This window comes from Notothenia rossii, assembly GCF_949606895.1.
Source record: "Notothenia rossii genome assembly, chromosome: 8".
NCBI classification, from domain to species: domain Eukaryota; kingdom Metazoa; phylum Chordata; class Actinopteri; order Perciformes; family Nototheniidae; genus Notothenia; species Notothenia rossii.
Window position 1 is genome coordinate 9,568,095 of NC_136906.1, and position 18,260 is coordinate 9,586,354.

An 18,260-nucleotide genomic window follows, 5' to 3' on the forward strand; every position below is an offset into this window, starting at 1 on the left:
AATGGAGGAGAAATTAGTTATTGCGGTAGCAAATCACCCGGTTCTTTATAACCAGTCCCTATTAACTTACCGGGATACAAACCGGAGGGACCAGGCATGGAGGGAGGTGGCGGAGACAGTGGGTGAAACTGGTAGGTTTTCGCCTGTTTGGGGATTTTATATCCAGTTTACTTCATTTTAACATTGCTATTGCTTTGTATGTCGGGGGCGAGAGATTCATGTGATTGGTTGTTGGTCGCAAAAAATCCCCAAGCTTCAGATACGCCCACCTCCAAGATTTTTTTAACGCGGCTGTCACGGTACGTCCACACAACCGCGTTAAAAAAAATCTGATGCTAATGACATTCACGTCAATCGTCTAAGTAAATAAATGAAATGTTAAAAATCAAAGTAGTGGATATATGCATTGCATTGAAACCCACAAAACATTGATAATCCAGGGAAATCCCAGTTTAAGTGTAAACCTGCTGACTGCCACTCGTCCACTGGCACACTGACCGGACTTTGACCCTATTGATTTAAATTCAACCATAAATCGACGCCGGTCATCTATCTCCAATGACATTATGTCAGGTTTGGCTGTCTGACCTTTGTAATTTGTCTCCTTGTAGATTAAAATGGATTCGTAATTTGTAGTCGTCATAAAACCCAGAATGAAACATTTGATGAAAACCTAAGAATTCGTATTTACTGCCAATCAAATGACAGCGAATGTGTTCACCTAAAAAGGGGCGCGGCCATGACATGATCTCATATATAATCAAAGATAGAAAACGTTCATCAATTTGGTCGCAACTTCTACTCAAAGATCTCTCTGTTATGTTAAAAGTTCAGTCAACCGACGTCTTAGCCAATGTCCTCTTTTATTAATCAAACATAATACGGTAGGATTGGCTGGAAACACACTACCACTGATTCAGCCTTTATTGAACAGCATTGCCCTGGAGCTGTTGTGCAGTTCACAGATCACTGTGAAGCATCAGCCACGCTGGAACAAACCGAGTAAACGCTGGGCACACAAATGCGATGCAGCTGCCAACCTTCCCGTCGCACAAGGCTAAGCTGATTAAAATAATAATTTGCCAAAAGGTTGATGTTCTCCTTCAGGACCCTTGGCAGCAGAGCCGTGTCCCCAAAAGCCAATTAAAGAGTCGTTTGAAGTCGTGAAGGGATAATGGGGACACTCGCGGGTTCTATTCAAAAGTGGCGAACTTAGTTTAATGGAAAGTTTTTAGAAAGGATGATAGTTAGCTTTATGTTGGTCATGCCGCGTTAGAAAAGAGAGATAGTTTTCTTATGGAGGGCCTAATACAGAAACGGTTTAAATTAGTCTTCTGAAGACAAATCAAACTTTCAGGTCCTTTACTTTTGTTAAAATGAAAATACAATGCCCTGGAAATACTCCAAGAAAAGTCAAAGTCCTGAATTCAAAATGTTACTGTATATAAAAAGTACTCATGCAGAATGTCTCTTTTTAAAGTAATATATTATTATTCAACAGTTTTACGTTGTTCTTACCACAAACAATTACATTAAGGGCATTTTAATCTTGTTTGTCAGCTTGAACCTGTTGTAATACTTAGTATAATTAGCAGAGCACTGTATCTTATCATACAAGCACCATGTGTTTTTATTTGTTAAAATTATCTAGTCTCTGAAAGTGTTAAATAATTTTAGAAAAAGCGTAATATTTCTCTCTAAAAAATTAGAGAACTAGAAGTACCAAATGGCAGAAAAATGTAAATACTCAAAGTACAAGTATGTAGTCTAAACTAATAACATCTCAATTTGTTAATAAATAACCGTCATCAGGACCTGCTGTCGTTACAAGAGTTCAAGGATATGTTGATGTTCGTGTGTGTCCATTCATTCTCAGCTGTGAGCAAAAGCTCCTCAACACCTGTCTGTCTCTCCCACCTGTCTGTCCCCACCCACGTCCTCTCCGTCAGAGTTAGAGCTTGGATCCTTATTACCAAAGGCTTGGCCCCAAAATGGCTCCCATGAGGACTTCTGCTAATGCTGGCTCCAGTTTCACACCACGTTCAGCTGAGTGTAGAAAAGCCGGAAAGTCAGATTTGCTTAGTTTACCCAAAGTCAGAAGCAGATTTTACCTCAGGGAAAATATCTGATTTTCTCCGCTTCCCTTTTATTACACAGCAAAATCCAGAGCTTGTAACGTTACTGCTTATTTTAAATCAATTATATGTGGACAATACATTGGGTCACAAAATCCACAAGGGTACAAATAACAGAAAATAAAACATCTATCTTCACTGGTTTAATTTGGTTATACAATACGTGTGGCCAACAGTCTAAATCAATAGTCCTCAGTCAGCCTTCCATTCCTTGGCCGTCCCAAACGCTTCCCCATCCCCCTCATCCCCTCCACTCTGACTCCTACGCTTTCATCATCCAGCCTTTTCCTGCTTTTCTCATCTCCTTTACCATCAGTGACCATTTCTCGATCCTATACTGGGTAGGATTTTGAAGGATAAGAAGTCATTTAAAACCCTTTGCCGATTTTTCTTAAAATGTGTATCACATTTTTAAAAGGAGTTTTGAAGCATTTTGCTTGGTTTATGCTTCATTAATCAGTCAATGTATGGTGCATGACATAATGGGAAAGGGGGGTGGGAGCGGCAAGAGCATAAATGGCTAAACAGACAAAGAAAACCCCAGCATCTACAAAAAACATCTTTGATAAAAAGCGCAAGGAAAGTAATATCTGAGTCCTGTTCGCACCGTTTGATTGACAAGCGATCTCTTGAGAATCAGCGGAAATATTACACCTCAAAAACGCTTCCAAAGTAATGAATACAAACAACAAACTCAGCGAACAGTTCTTTCCATCTGTTTTTCTCCTACTCTATTGCACCTTTTCCTGTGATCAATCTAAGCTCGTTGCACTGTCCATCCACCCCTGCATATATTTCTCTCTTCGCTTATCTCTGGGGAATTGACTCTTCTTATTACATCCCGCTGACGTATGTGAGGAGGGGGACACCCTTGCAAGTCTTCCTACAGAGGGCTTCCCCCTGCAGCAACACAGGCACTTATCTGCTGTACATGTGCCGTGCGTGTCACGAGTGTATTGCTCAAAGCTTTTGAAATATGCATATTCTTGATGTATAATTGAAATCTAGCTTAGGAAAGTCCACCCGGATACATAACAAAGTGAAAGGGAGAGTGGCGTGGTTAGAGATAAAGAGAAAAAAAAAGCATGAAAGAGACGTGTTTTTTAATCATCGCTCTTTCTAGCTGCATGCCAATGTAATCCTTTTAATTAGGGTATGGGGAAAAGGAAAAAAAAAAAAAACGTTAGCCATCATAACCACAACAGGAACGGAAGAAACCGTTACATAAATCAAACACCAGCACAGCAACCCATGGAGCAGCATCACAGATGGAAGAAAATATGTCATGCCTCACAGCGCATTGAAGCATGCAGCACACGAGCACAGTCATACATGTTGACATGTGAAAGACACCTGTGTGTGTGTGTGTGTGTGTGTGTGTGTGTGTGTGTGTGTGTGTGTGTGTGTGTGTGTGTGTGTGTGTGTGTGTGTGTGTGTGTGTGTGTGTGTGTGTGTGTGTGTGTGTGTGTGTGTGTGTGTGTGTGTGTGTGTGTGTGTGTGTGTGTGTGTGTGTGTGTGTGTGTGTGATGCAAAAGATAACAGGCTGCACGCTTTCATCTACATACTGCCTGTGGTACACGCATCATCTGCTGCTCATTTACATCAACTAGCATGTAAATGTTATCTTTTAAGCATGTGTGTTAATGTTAAGTCACATTTAGCCTTTGTTTATCTAAATGCTTGTGGACATTTTGTATCTGCTGCTTATAGGAAGGAGGTGCTGGAAGCAGGGACAATGAAGGGAGAATTCAGTTGGCAAACGATTGATGCTGGCTAGCTAAACAGTGTGACATACTAGCCAGCTGGGAAGATAGCCATAGCCCACTACACACTAAATAGACACAAACACAAAATGACTGAACATGTGTGTGTCAATGCTCAATCATGTAGTCTGTGTTTATTTGGCATGCTTGTGGATGTTTTGTGCCAGGTAAAAAAGCTGCTTGAAGCTGAGGGAAATAACTTAAAGAGAAACTTCAGATGGCAAACCTTGCTAGCTAAATGGTAACATGTTAGCTAGCTGGGGGCATGATAGTGCTAGCTAGCCATAACACCGCTAATCTTTGAGCTCTTTTTTCCCTCTCAAAAGGCCAGTTCTGTTAAGAAAATTCATAATTGGAAAGTGCACAAATTCAATTAAATGTTCACAAAAATGTTACCCAACTGTTGTTCTGCAACAAGGAAACAAATGTCCATTTGATTAAAACATTGCTGCAGGGCTCTCAAGTTTTGAACAGAGTTCAGAGTGAGATTTTGGCAGCGGTGTTTTGTACTCCAACTTCTGGCTCCCCTTAAAGTTCCCATGAAGCCCTCTGTATCGCGAATGTCAACGGGGGGGGGGGGGTGCTAGTGGAGTGCACGCGTCTCAAACAAGCCTAGTTTGTTTACAAAATTGCGGCGCAACTTGGTGGGCAGTACACTGGAAAGAAATGTCTGCGTGAGAAAATCTCTGCGTGAGAAATACAAGGTGTGGCGTGTGAGCGTGTGAATGGAGTCACGCCAATTGCGTGAGACTTGAGAGCTCTGTTGCTGTTAGTAATGTTGGTGTGAGTGCAACCACACATATAGTTAGGGGTTGGTATATTTTGTAGGTTTGTAGCAGCTCTTGACATTTCAAATGAAATTGATTCAAGAGGGGACCATTATAAATCACACAAATAATTGGTGGCCACATGGGAACTGAACCACATAATCAGCGGTTTACAAACAAAAAAGCATTTTCTGAATTTGATTACTGTGGTCAGCAGAGGTTGACAAGCCATTGTCCTAGTATCTTTATCTGCGAAAATGTACGTGTTCAACACACCCCAAAACAGGTGTTGATTCCAGGCATGTCTACATCCATTTATTATGATACCCGAGAGTGGGAAGCGGGCTTGTGCTCACATGCCCAATTTCACAGAGATTGAGATTTAGAAAGCACAACCATGCACACTGTGCTCTTATAAATGTGACAGAAGCAGTGCACATAAATTCGTAAGCACAGCACTCTTTACAATGCTCTGTGAATGGGTCGCACTAACCTCAAAGGGAAGAATTGAAACATTATTTTTACGAAGCTTAGAGCTGCATCTTCACCTCACAGATGTCTGCCTCGAAAAATAAAATGCTACGGATGAAACCAAAGATCAAATGCAGTGTTGTGTTCAAAGACAGCATAAACCCAGTGGTGTAATGCACTACTCATGTCAATTTGGTATTCTTTATATGTTTTTTATATTTTATACTACTTCACATACTCCACTATATCTCAGATGGAAAGATTGTTTTTTCACTTAAGATCAAGATACGAGTATTTTCTTCCACATCTGGTAACAATTCAAAACCGATACAATTGCTTTAACACCAACATAATTCATTTACCAGTCACATACATGCACGCCTACAAACATATACCTATGTTCATGTGTATTCATGCACAGGCATGTACAAGAAATACATTAAGTGTGTTCACCTGTTTTTTTCTTTTTATCCTCTTCTGTTGTATCCATTTATCTGTTTATTATGAATTTGAAAGCCTAACAATAACAGGGTCTGTAAATTAGCTTTAGCTAGACACCTATACATTACAATGTTTATCTGTATTTTACTAAAATAATACATGATTTAATTCAAATTAACCTCTCTTATGCAAGCATGCCAGTCGGAGAGCAACTTTCTTATGAATAAATTATTTAGGTTGTTTATTGGAGCACCAAATTATCATATGTGCGCCTGGGCATTTTAATAGCAAAGACTGACAAGTCTGAACGTCTCCATGAACATGTGGAGCAGTTTCCTCTGTGCTGTTATTCTGTTGTGTCTGCACCCTGTCTAAAAAATATAAAACTCATTTTCAATACAAAGACCTGCAGGTTGCAGGGCGTCCTCACCCACACACACTCCCCTACTGGTAGACTTCAAACCGGCTCCGAGAGAAACAGAGAAGCTGAAGCCAAAACAGAGGAGGGAGTCAATAGAGAGGTAAACAAAGAGAAAGTGGGATGGAGGGAGACTGAGGTGAAGAGAGAGGGTAGTGAACACACACACACACACACACACACACACACACACACACACACACACACACACACACACACACACACACACACACACACACACACACACACACACACACACACACACACACACACACACACACACACACACACACACACACACACACACACACACACACACACATTGAGAGAGCGATAATGATGTGTCATGGCAGCAGTAATGAAAGTAACATCTGGATTATGAAGTGTTAATGTACAACAGCATCTGGCAGCTGTCTGCGTGACATTATATTAACACGTATATATGGACAATCACAAAGAAAGCAACAGTCCCCCTCATGGCTGCATGTAAAACGTACTGTCAATTAAACACTTTACACTAAATATTACATAGTGTTTCCCTATAATATTTCAGGCGTGTGGTGCAGTGGGTTGAACGTTGGTGTTCGGATCAGGGGGTCACAGGTTCAAACCCCACTGCAGTCAGCATGTCGTTGTGTCCCTGAGACACTTCACCCCAAATTGCTCCTGTGGGGATTGTCCACAGTATTGAGTATATAAGTCACTTTGGATAAAAGCGTCTAACAAGTAACATGTAATAATAATTTCAGAATCATGATATTTTATTAATCCCCTGGGAAAATTTGGTGTCATGACGGATTCTCCATTTTATTTATTTTATAAAAGGTGACATAGAGCAGGATAAAAACACATTTATTTCATACCATAAATGTATACAATACAGATAAATGTAAGTTGAATTGGTGATTAAACCCCATCATACAACATGTGCAGGTGAAATGCTTGAGGTGGGTTTACCTTCACTCACTTACCATCTGTCTCTCAAACGCATCACCGTGTTTCTGCTCGACTTTACACTCCATTGAGTGTGTCAGAAACTGTTGAGAGAGAGTCTGCACAGTTTGTCACATAAGGAGCTCCTGCTGAGAGATAGACACAAAAAGAGAGGAAGACGGTAAAAAATAAGAGTGTGGTGCTGCGGGTGAGTGCGAGCTGAACAGAGACGCAATAATAAAGGTGAGATGACGAAATGGGGACAAAGAGGGAGAGAGAGAAGGAAATAGAAATGAGAGAGGTAATTTTTTTTTAAAGAGCAGACAGACAGACAGAGAGACAGGAGGGAGCAAACTCCCACTGCTGAGTCACACAACTCTGTCAAGTCTCACTACACTTCCAGAAACTTCTGTCCAGTCCTCACATACTCAGATGTGTGACGCTATGCATGTGTGTGTGTGTGCAGCTGTGGATTCCAATCAGAAAGATTTAACCCTCTCGCCCCAGCTGAGACCCCCCCCCCCCTCCCCCTCCTCCCATCAGCTCCCTCACATTATCCGCTAAGTCCGCCTGCTCTCCTACCATCTGGACCAGTCACTGCCACCAGTCAGCATGTACGTGTGTGTGTTCATGTGTGTGTACTTGTCTGTCACCATGCCTCATGTCTCAGATTCACGGAAAGAATAAATTGCCTGGTTTATGTCATCCCTCCTGCTACCTAACTTAAACCTGAATATGCAAAGTTAGCATCAAAAGGAAGGAGTCTCTCAGCGAAAAGCGATGGGATTTTTCAAATGTTTGCAGAGCAAGATTAATTTCCACATATTAAGCTGCTGTTGCTCGGCATGATGACGTTAAGTATCATGCCGAAGTCACCTTTAGAGACTTGTTAGCAAAACCTAACAATGTATATGTATTTAAAGGTAGGGTATGTAAGTTTGAGAAACCGCCTTGAGATCGCTATAATTTGAAAATACTCGACCGGAGAAAATCTGCCACTTCCTTACAGAGCCCCTCCTCCAACACACACGAACGCGCACATGACCAATGAGGGCACGAGATAAGTTTGTGCACAGATGGAAGGCTGACAGGCAGGTAGGCCATCCAGTTATTTTAGCCGGGCCGGCTACAATGATTGGTCGTGCTTTTTACAGTACCAGGACTTCCACAGATGACATTTTTTTATGTATTTTTTGTCAAAGCACTTCAGATATTCATTGCTGTCGGGATGTTAAGAGCATTCCATGGAATATAACAAAAAGTGTATCTCGAGCCGGTTTCTCAAACTTACTTACCCTACCTTTAATGTCGGAAAAAGAAATCATGAAAATGTAACCAGAAATCGTTGACTTCAAGACGAGAGCCCAAAAGTGCTACCTCACTTCCGGGTTTAGGACTCATTCCTGCGCCACTCTACTACAGGGGATAAAAAACATGATTTATTAAAATGAACAAACTCGACGTGTTTTCATTCATTTATAATTTTCTTTCACCAAGCCCAGAGCATTTAATAAAAACGTTGACTGGCTGAGTCTACTCCTGGCAGCTGTGGCTGTCAATTAGCCGATGTAATACTGCTGTGTCCGTCTGTTTGGCCATCTTTCACACTTTAACCTACAGGTGATCAGCTTCAACCTGAAATGTCAACTCACAATATAATTGGTAGAAGGAGCAATGCCTTCAGTATGTCACTTTAATAGGCTCCCTATAACATTTTTCTTTTAAAACAACTAACTGTGTTTTTCAAACTTAGCTTTAAACCAAAACAATGTACACCTTAATGATTTTAGATGAATATAGTTTTGTGTATACAAATCTGAATCCAAAATGCATAAATTAACCTTATAGAACCAGCTTTCAAAAACATGGTAATTGTGTCAATAAGTGAAGAATCAACAGCTGTCATCGGGGACAAATTTGTACAGAACTGTTGGTAAATGCTTATTTGTTACAGAGCAGAAATCTGAAGCAAAACAAGTATAAAGTTGAACTCTTTCTTGTAGGATTGACAACCAAATTAAAATAGATAATATTAGGCAATAAACATTATTATAGCTTTAAATAACAGTTGTGATTCATGGCACAACACAGAGTTATTAAAGAATGTTAAAGAGTGTTGCTGAAGTCTTAACTATAATGACAATTTAAGGCAAAAATCAAACCCGGCCCAAAGCAGGACATAAATAAAAAATATTTTGCTGAATATTAAACCCAAACATAGAGGGAAACTTTTATAAATTGTCATCTTAAACCTGGTCTTTGATTTGAAGTCTGTCTATCCTTCCCTTCAACTTGCCTACACTTCCCTTCTAAGTTACAACGAAAAGACAAACAAATCCATAAAAGGCAGAATGAATCTAATACCACTTTGTAGACATTTGAAACTAAAGTAAAGTAGGCTTTATGTAATCAACCACATAATGGATGGCAATTAAAAAGTCAATACCGGGCTAAAAGTTGCAAACCACAGCGTTCTGACAGGAAATGCTGCCTCTCGTCTTTCTGCTCCGGCTGCTTCACCAGACTTTCAGCTTAGTTTCATCATCCGCCTCTCTGTCACGATAACACACACACTCACACACAACAAAACACGTATGTACATGTGTAGGGGACCTTAAATCCAGCTAATATGGCTTATTGGGTCTAAGTGTCAAAAATCATCCCTCTGCTACAACCTAAAGCATGTGTTTGTGACGTTGTGTGTGCACGAGGAAGTACATGTTCCTGTGTGTGTACGACGTGAGTTTGTGTAGTCCGAGGATCATGAAGTTAGAGGAGAGGATTCATAACGCCTTCATGGAGCTGGCCTCACTGCTCTCGCTAATGAGACAGTGACACACGCACGCACGCACGCACGCACGCACGCACGCACGCACGCACGCACACACACACACACACACACACACACACTCGGTAGCAGCTCTTTGTACATAAACGGTGAATCACCATTTCATCCGATATGCCTCTACACAACCTCGCTTGCTAATCCGTTTCCTGGACTGTAAGTGTGTGCGTGAGTGTGAGAGAGACGGAGTGTGTGAGGCCAAAAGGTCCTCGTCCTGCCAGCTTCTCATGGTTAATCCCCCCCGCCCCCACATCTCTCATTCTCCCAGTGGAAACTCCCACTCCATCAGTTTCTCGCTATTCCCCTCCATATCTTCGACAGAAAGCCTTGGTCAGTTTTTCTTTTTCCTTTGTTGTTATTGTTCTTTTTTTTCTCCAAGTGGTCAAAACATGTTGTATACAGGGTGTGTGTGAGTGGGTCGGGTAGATGTGGGATTAAAACATATGTTTATCAAATAAGGATTACTGTCCAGTGGTGTGATCCAATCTGAAAACAGGCATGGCAGGAGAACGACCTGCTGATACTGATCCAACACACACTCACACACAGTCCTGACCCACAGAGGTTGTAAGGTTGGAAATGCTTAGTCCTTTTAACTACACATAACCCAATGATAATCACCTTCCCATACAGCTAACCAATCAAAGGACTTCTTCTATGAACAGATGGCTTGGACGCTGTAATCTGGAGTTATGATTTTATCTTGAGATTTGATGTTTATACTTGATACAATATTGTTTGGCATTTACAGAAAATGTAGGTGATGTATGGACATGTCATGACAGTGGATGCTCTGAACAGGAAATTCCTGCCAATGATTTTTTACTTTTGACATTTAGATAAAGAAATGACAAGCCACACTGAGTTAATGATGATTATGAGAGATATTCGTGTTTGCTATTGCTAACTTAAATAGAAAAAAGGCTGTTAGGATGAACACTTAACTTGTTTGCCATAGGACTATACAAGACTCGATTTCATCTTAGATTTTGGATATCGTTATGGCACACGTGTTGTCTTTTCCTGATTTTAAAGACTATGGTAAAGTTTTTGAACTAACCTGACTGAAAACCGGTTATTTTATTTGCCCTTTCCCATCAACTTATAATAAATACCGTATTGTCACAATATTGATATTGAGTTAACGGGTGAAAACTATGATATTTTAAACGGAGTGTCTATTTGCACCCGGGTGAAAATAGACACACGGCAGCTATTCGGCAATTAACACCAACCCCAAAAAGAACATAAACATCGTCACTTCATGCCGTAAAGCGAGACGCTTACGCTCAAAAGGGGGGTTCAAGACAGTCCAGAGGCGCGCAACTTCTTTAATAATTATACAAATATAAAAAGTGAGATACATTAAACACAAAATATACCCTTTCCAACAAAGTTATGTTTTCTCACTGTTTGTATAATTCAAATGAAATGGTCCAATACATAGACTTCTTCTAAGATTAGCTAACGCAGCTAATTTAGCCAAGTTTAATACTAATTGGAAACTTTTCCATAGGTCATAACCATAGACGGCAGGTGGTAATGTTATGTGCAAATGAACCATGTTTGCCCGGGGCTCACCAAGCGGCGAAGGTGCGCCAGATGAGACACCTATTGCAGCTCCGGGCGCGCAGGTGTTCAGAATATAAAAAGAGGTGTTTTTTGTCCCTGATGTCCAACAACCGGGTGTAAATCGCTACAGTGCTTAAGATAAGATGTGCCTTTATACATCCACCATAGGGGAATTACAATTTGACGCAGCAGCACAATGGAATGAAGTTATCAAAGAAACATTTCCATAAATACCTATACATCCAAAACAGTATCTAATGTTGTAAATAGCATTGTTAGCTACGGACACCCGGGTGTAAATAGCATTGTTAGCTACATACACCCGGGTGTAAATAGCATTGTTAGCTACATACCAGGCTTGGAATTTCGTCATTTTAGGGTCAAGGTCATTTGGCCTTTGGTGCCACATGTTTTTTTAGGGCACAAAGGCCACATGCCAGGGCACAAAGGCCATTGATGGAAACATTTGGATTTGAAGCTTACAAATAAATAACTTCATTTTCTGATAAGAAAAACACACGAATGACATGGAAAACAAATCACTTTTTAATCTCAATAATGTCAAAAATTATATCATCATATAGGCCTATGCCTCCTTAGTAATACTCTACTTTGAATAATTAGTGTTTGGTATGTTTTCTATCTACTTATCCCATTCACAAATCCGAAATCCGAAATTCTATTAATATGTAACACATATATTCAATTTTCAGAAACAGCCTTCAAGGGTCAAACTCTGCACATACATCATTCAGCAGTGCACAGTGAAGCTCAAACAATCAACTGTATGAACAAGCAATACTTTGAAATGCAAAGGTCTGTGTGTGTGTGTGTGTGTGTGTGTGTGTGTGTGTGTGTGTGTGTGTGTGTGTGTGTGTGTGTGTGTGTGTGTGTGTGTGTGTGTGTGTGTGTGTGTGTGTGTGTGTGTGTGCGTTCGAGTCTCTTTAATCATTTTTTTCAACTCAAAGCATTAATTCATGGTTTTTACTAACCATTATCAGTATTTTGTTACTTCGGCATCATTTTGAAACGTGTATTACAATTAAATCACGGTAAAATATGTTAATTTTGGCCGTCATGGCCGCCGTGCTACAGACATTCGGGTGTAAATAGCATTAAAGACTGTTAAACACCTGAACTGCTGAAAAAACATCCACAATATTCATCTGGCTGCTACTTAAAAATGATGTATCTATTTACCTAATATATCATATTTCAATGAATTTCACTATTTCAAACTATTTCTCTTCTTGCATTTACTATTTACTTGCACTATATTTTTCTGTTTATCTGTGTTTTGTGTTGCACTGTTGGAGAAGCCTGTGACACAAGATTTTCATCGACACTGTAGCTATGTTTGTTTGACCAATAAAGAACCTCGAACCTTGAACCTTGAGCTTGTTAGCTACGGACACCCAGGTGTAAATAGCATTGTTAGCTCCAGACACCCGGGTGTAAATAGCATCTGTCTATTTTAAATGTTCTCAATATCACCCAACCTTTCCCTCTAGTACGGCCTACATGTGACACTTTTAACCTCGGAGCAGAATAACACATTACTGGGGTTTAGCATCTTGCCCAAGGACATTTCAAACCACCAACCTAACTGCTAATGAAAAGCGGGCTGGACCACCTGAGACACAGCCGCCCCCTGCGTTGCGTTGAGTGATTGGGTAAATGTAAGCGAGGCATGGATGAAGATAAACAGGTCATAAATCGTCCTGACATCGCAGTTCTTCAACATTAGGCCAATGAATATCTGTCACAAGCTTTCCATTAACTTTGTATGTACTTCACTGTAATGGATGGTCCCGTTGTTTATGCTGTTAACGGACCAACAGGCTGCTCTCCCTTAAACATGAAGCATTCCTGTAAGATCTACCAATGGGTGTGTAGAGAAAGAGCACTTGTCAGTTGATAGATGGGCTTCTGGGATGCCGCATAGTGCAGCTGCTGTCATATCACTGATCAAAGGGGATTCCTAGACAGGCTGGTGAGGGGGGAAGGGGTGGAGAGGACATGTTGGATGGAGGAGGAGGGGGAGATGTTGATGCAGTGAGGAGAACTTAATGAAGCTCGCTGCACTGGCGTCAGCTGGTTTGAATTCACAAGATGCCTCTGCTACGAGAAAACGACCCTTCCGACCTCAGATCAGTCTCAACCAACTACGGTAAATACTACTCAAGCCACAGCTCAGAATCAAACAAACAACACAACATGAGAGTGCTTCCAACTGGGACCAGCCCTGTTATCCATACAAGTCTACAAAGTGTTTTTAATATGCAATTGGAATACCATACGTTTCTTTGGATGAAGGTGGTGACAGAAGACAAAGACATTTTGGCATATTGTTTGATAAGAAGTTGTCGAGTGTTTATTGATAATCTTTGGCAGAAGCTAAGGCCAACACATATCTCCTTTTGAGGCTAGAAAGAAAATTGTGCAAAGCTTTTAAGTATCTGTAATAAATATGGTGATTTGATTTCAAATAGTGCAACTTTATCCCTATACGGACGGGTTTTAGATAACTCTAAGCGGTCCAATTTAGTCTTTTATTGTCTTGACATTGTTAGGCAAACTACCTATTTATATCTCCAGCCTTTCAACCCTTCTATACCTGCGAATAAAGCTAAAAATCTACACAAAGAAGTCTTCTGAATGTCTCTATGGTGCGCTTTGAGCTTGGTAACACTGCTTTCTCTTTCTATGGGGTATGGATTGAGTTGTGACTATCATTACCTTGGAAGTAAAAAGAAAAAGGAGAATGTTTTTTGAATACTTTAACTAACTTAAAGAAAACATGTTTTACGTAATCCTCGACTGGTGTAATGTGTAATGGATATCGCTCGTATGGCCTATACTGTATGTCCCTCAATTTATATTGTCCCTTTTGTTGCTGTTATGTTTGTATATTTTCTAACATTAATTTGCGGACTACATGACATAGTAAAGGGCCAAATGTCGAATTAAAATTATTGATAACAGAACATAGTTGACTACTTTGGTAATGCCTGATTAAGTTGTTCATTTAACATTTTGTATGCACACAATGTCGCAGAACTCTGTTTCAAGCAATTCCAAATGACATATGTACTGTTAATAATAGTGTTGTTTAATAAGACTGCATTCGTGTTTGCCAGATGTTCCTGATAAGCGAGACTTTGTTTTCCATTTGTGGATATATGTATATACCATTGTTATTTTCCCTCCTTGATTTACATTTGCTGCTACAGCCCATTGTTGTCCTGATGATCATCTAATCTAATCTAATCTACACAATGATGCTGCTGGTGCTGCAGTCTTTGTAATCCAGTGGGTGCGTCAGTCGCTAATTCTGCGAAACAACAGACGTCAATGCAGATGGCAGCAAAAATCACCCCAGGGCACCAGAGTTAGCTCATACACAGTTAGTCATTGCAGATGGGACATTGAACAGAACAAACGTTTGGTAGGGAGATAAAACAACATTCCTGATATTGCAGGTCTGAGTCTGGGCATCCAAATTTACATGTTTTACCCTTTGGGATCACAGTTGGGAAAAAAAAACCTTATAAGAAACCTTGAGAGCTTTAACAATAACATTTGCTCAAAAACTATCCTCATGATGCTTTCAACATAGTTTGACTGAAAGAAAACATACATTTCCGTCTTTTTTTATAGTTTTTCTCTTAAAGCTCTTGACAAAAAATGCGATAAATATCATAAAATCCATAAAAGTTGGTTTACAAGAACAACCGTATCTCTGTTAAAAGTGTAGAATATAAACTGTTGAAATAATAATGTCATCATTTATCGTAGAGAGAACACATCTTATGGAAATGAAATGTGGCTTTAGTTCACTTAAGGTATCACATTGAAATAAAGTCGGTCGATGGGAACTGCAAGGAGTCAAACTAAAAGCAGCTCACATTATTGTAAAGAGAAATAAACAATCATTAGTTTGAGTCGAAAGTGTTTAAACTTGATTGGTCAATTCAGGGCCACCCCTCCCTACAAGCAGATCACGCAGATAATCTTGCGGCGGGAGCCTCACCTGAAGCGCAAATGTGGAAACTGGAAGAAAAAGGAGAATTGGTGTTCCCTGTAAATTTGAGAACATTCTGTCACACACAATCGCTGCTGGTCACCACAATAAATATAAATCATTGGGCTGCTGCTTTGACTTCTAGTGGCCAAAAGACAAATGAAAAACACTCGAGTGGAGTTTAGGATTTATGCCCCTTTTTCTCCAAATCTGTTGCTCTTGAGATCCAACACTGATGGGCAAATTCACAGAATGGATTGCACTTGCAAAAGCCATCTGCTCCGTCTTAAGTTTGAATAATTCTGCCCATTTAATATCACAAGGCTTTTTCAGAGTATGCAGTACAGCGTCAGGGAGAAAACATTTGCTAAACAGGTGCAGAGGCCTTCTTCAAAACTTTTGGAAAGTTTCAAAACGTGACAGAGAGAAAGCATATTTGGGATTTGATATCCCAGTCTGTTAGTTACCACTAACTCTTTGAAGACGCTGATCATTTCACTCTAACTGTGTGTGGCGATAAGATCTGATTATTTTGAATTGGAGTGTTTTTGCAATGAGCCTCCTCATTATAGAGAGGGTGAAATTCAGCATTTTGAGTGAAACAAGCTGATTCTGTCTGATATCAGTCAACTACAAGATGTAAATGTATTGGTAAAAAGGCAATCAAAACGTACAACAATGTGTGTTGTAGAAGACCCCAGGAAGTGTGTAGTTTTTCACCATTGAATGTTGTCCTTTAAATTCCTTTTTTTGTCCTTTAAATTCCTTTTAAATTTGTACTTTATTATCTTTTTTTGTTTATGGTTAGGTAATTAAGAAGGACCCCCACTGTGTTGAATAAAATATATGTCTAACTTATTTAACCAAACCTAAAGTTGAGTTATTTTAAAATAATAAATTCATGTTTTCATTGTATTTTCTTTTGATAATGGTGGCAGCCAGACACCCTATCCATTTTTAAGAGTGCGCTTAAGACCTTCCTTTTTGATAACGCTTATAGTTAGGGCTGATTAGATTCAGCCCCTAGTTTTGCTGCTTTAGGCTTAGTTTGTCGGGGGACACCTTACTTATTCCTTCTCTCTGTCTGTACCTGTGTACTCTCATGTTCAGATTAACCCAGCTTCCCCACATTTCTTTTTGGTGTCTATATACGCCGAGATCCAGAGTCATGGCTGATCCTGTTGCTGCGGTCCTGTGTCCTGTGGTCCTGGATCATGAGTCCTGGATGGATATCCTCGTGGATTCACCTTCCTATTATACACACATGCATTTCCAAACATTTGGACTACCTATGTTGCAAATGTATTATCTTTTCAATTTACACACGGCGGCATCTATTGCACGTCTGTCCGTCCTGGGAGAGGGATCTCTCCTCTGTTGCTCTCGCTGAGGTTTCTCCCATGTTTCCCTTTAAACTGTGGGGTTTTCTCTGGAAGTGTTTCCTTGTACGATGTGAGGGTCTAAGGACAGAGGGTGTCGTATTGTCATACTGATATTCTGTACAAACTGTGAAGTCCACTGAGAAAAATGTATATTTATTTATTTATTTATTTATATAAATAAACATTGATTGATTGATTGATTGATTGATTGATTGATTGATTGATTGATTGATAATGGTCCTCAAATATGCCAGTTTGTGGAACTAACCCCTGAAGGACTTGGACTTGGTGTTGATCAGGATCTGTAGAAATAGATTTCCCACAAACACTCGGCTCATATGCTGGTAACAATAAAGTAAATACTTAAATATCTTAGAAAGTGATCATGTTGAAAAAAAAATACAATGCAGACAGAGCGAGGAAGAATAAATTGAGCAGAAGAATATGTCTTGGCAATATATGATCCAGGGAAGGGGGGTAGGGAACAGAGGGGGAGGAGAGGGAGGGAATAAGGAGGGGGAGACGAGGGAGCGACAGGCGGTTGCCAATTGTCAGGAGGACTGTTGGGACAGAAGTGGGACTGTGGGATAACTTCTGGTCAGCGAAAAGAGGATGAGTCAGAGGAGGAGGGGCGCGAAGAAAAGTTTCCGGAAAGGCAGAGTGAGATCCTGAGAGGAAATAGTTCCCGGCACTCGGAGCGCCCGAGGGGATAGATTTTCTGCTTCAGATTAGGCAAAGATTAGTGAAGTATGTAAAGTTTGTGGCAGTAACTTCCGTGTGCTTGTTCTTATTTTTCATTTTTTACAAAAGAAGAAGGAAATGCAGCAGTACGAGATATGAAAGACAACATGCTTATGCAAATAAGAGGAATTTAGATGAGTTAATAAGATGAACTCATCAAATGAGTGTGAGTCATTTAATGTGATAGACAGCCACCAAACGGCAGACACAGATAGTGACACACACACACGCACACACGCACACACACACACACACACAAACACACACACACACACACACACACACACACACAACTGATAGTCAGGTCCAATTACCAGGAAAAACACTCCTTCAGGGAGATCCTGCTGTGGGTAAACCATAGGGTAAACACAGCTCTATGACAGGTGTGTGAGACCCTGTGTGTGTGAGACTGTATGTGTGTATGTGAGACTGTATGTGTATATGTGCGTGTGTGTGTGTTTGTGTGTGTGTGTGTGTGTGTGTGTGTGTGTGTGTGTGTGTGTGTGTGTGTGTGTGTGTGTGTGTGTGTGTGTGTGTGTGTGTGTGTGAGAGACTGTATGTGTGTATGTGAGACTGTGTGTGTGTGTGTGTGTGTGTGTGTGTGTGTGTGTGTGTGTGTGTGTGTGTGTGTGTGTGTGTCTGTGTGTATGTGTGTGTGTCACCATCCCATAAACTGTGCTTTCATGTATTTTGTGTGGTTTTAATTTGTCTTATGGTCTTTCTGTCTGGCACCAAACTGCTAGTACAATTTCCTGCAAAATAAACTGT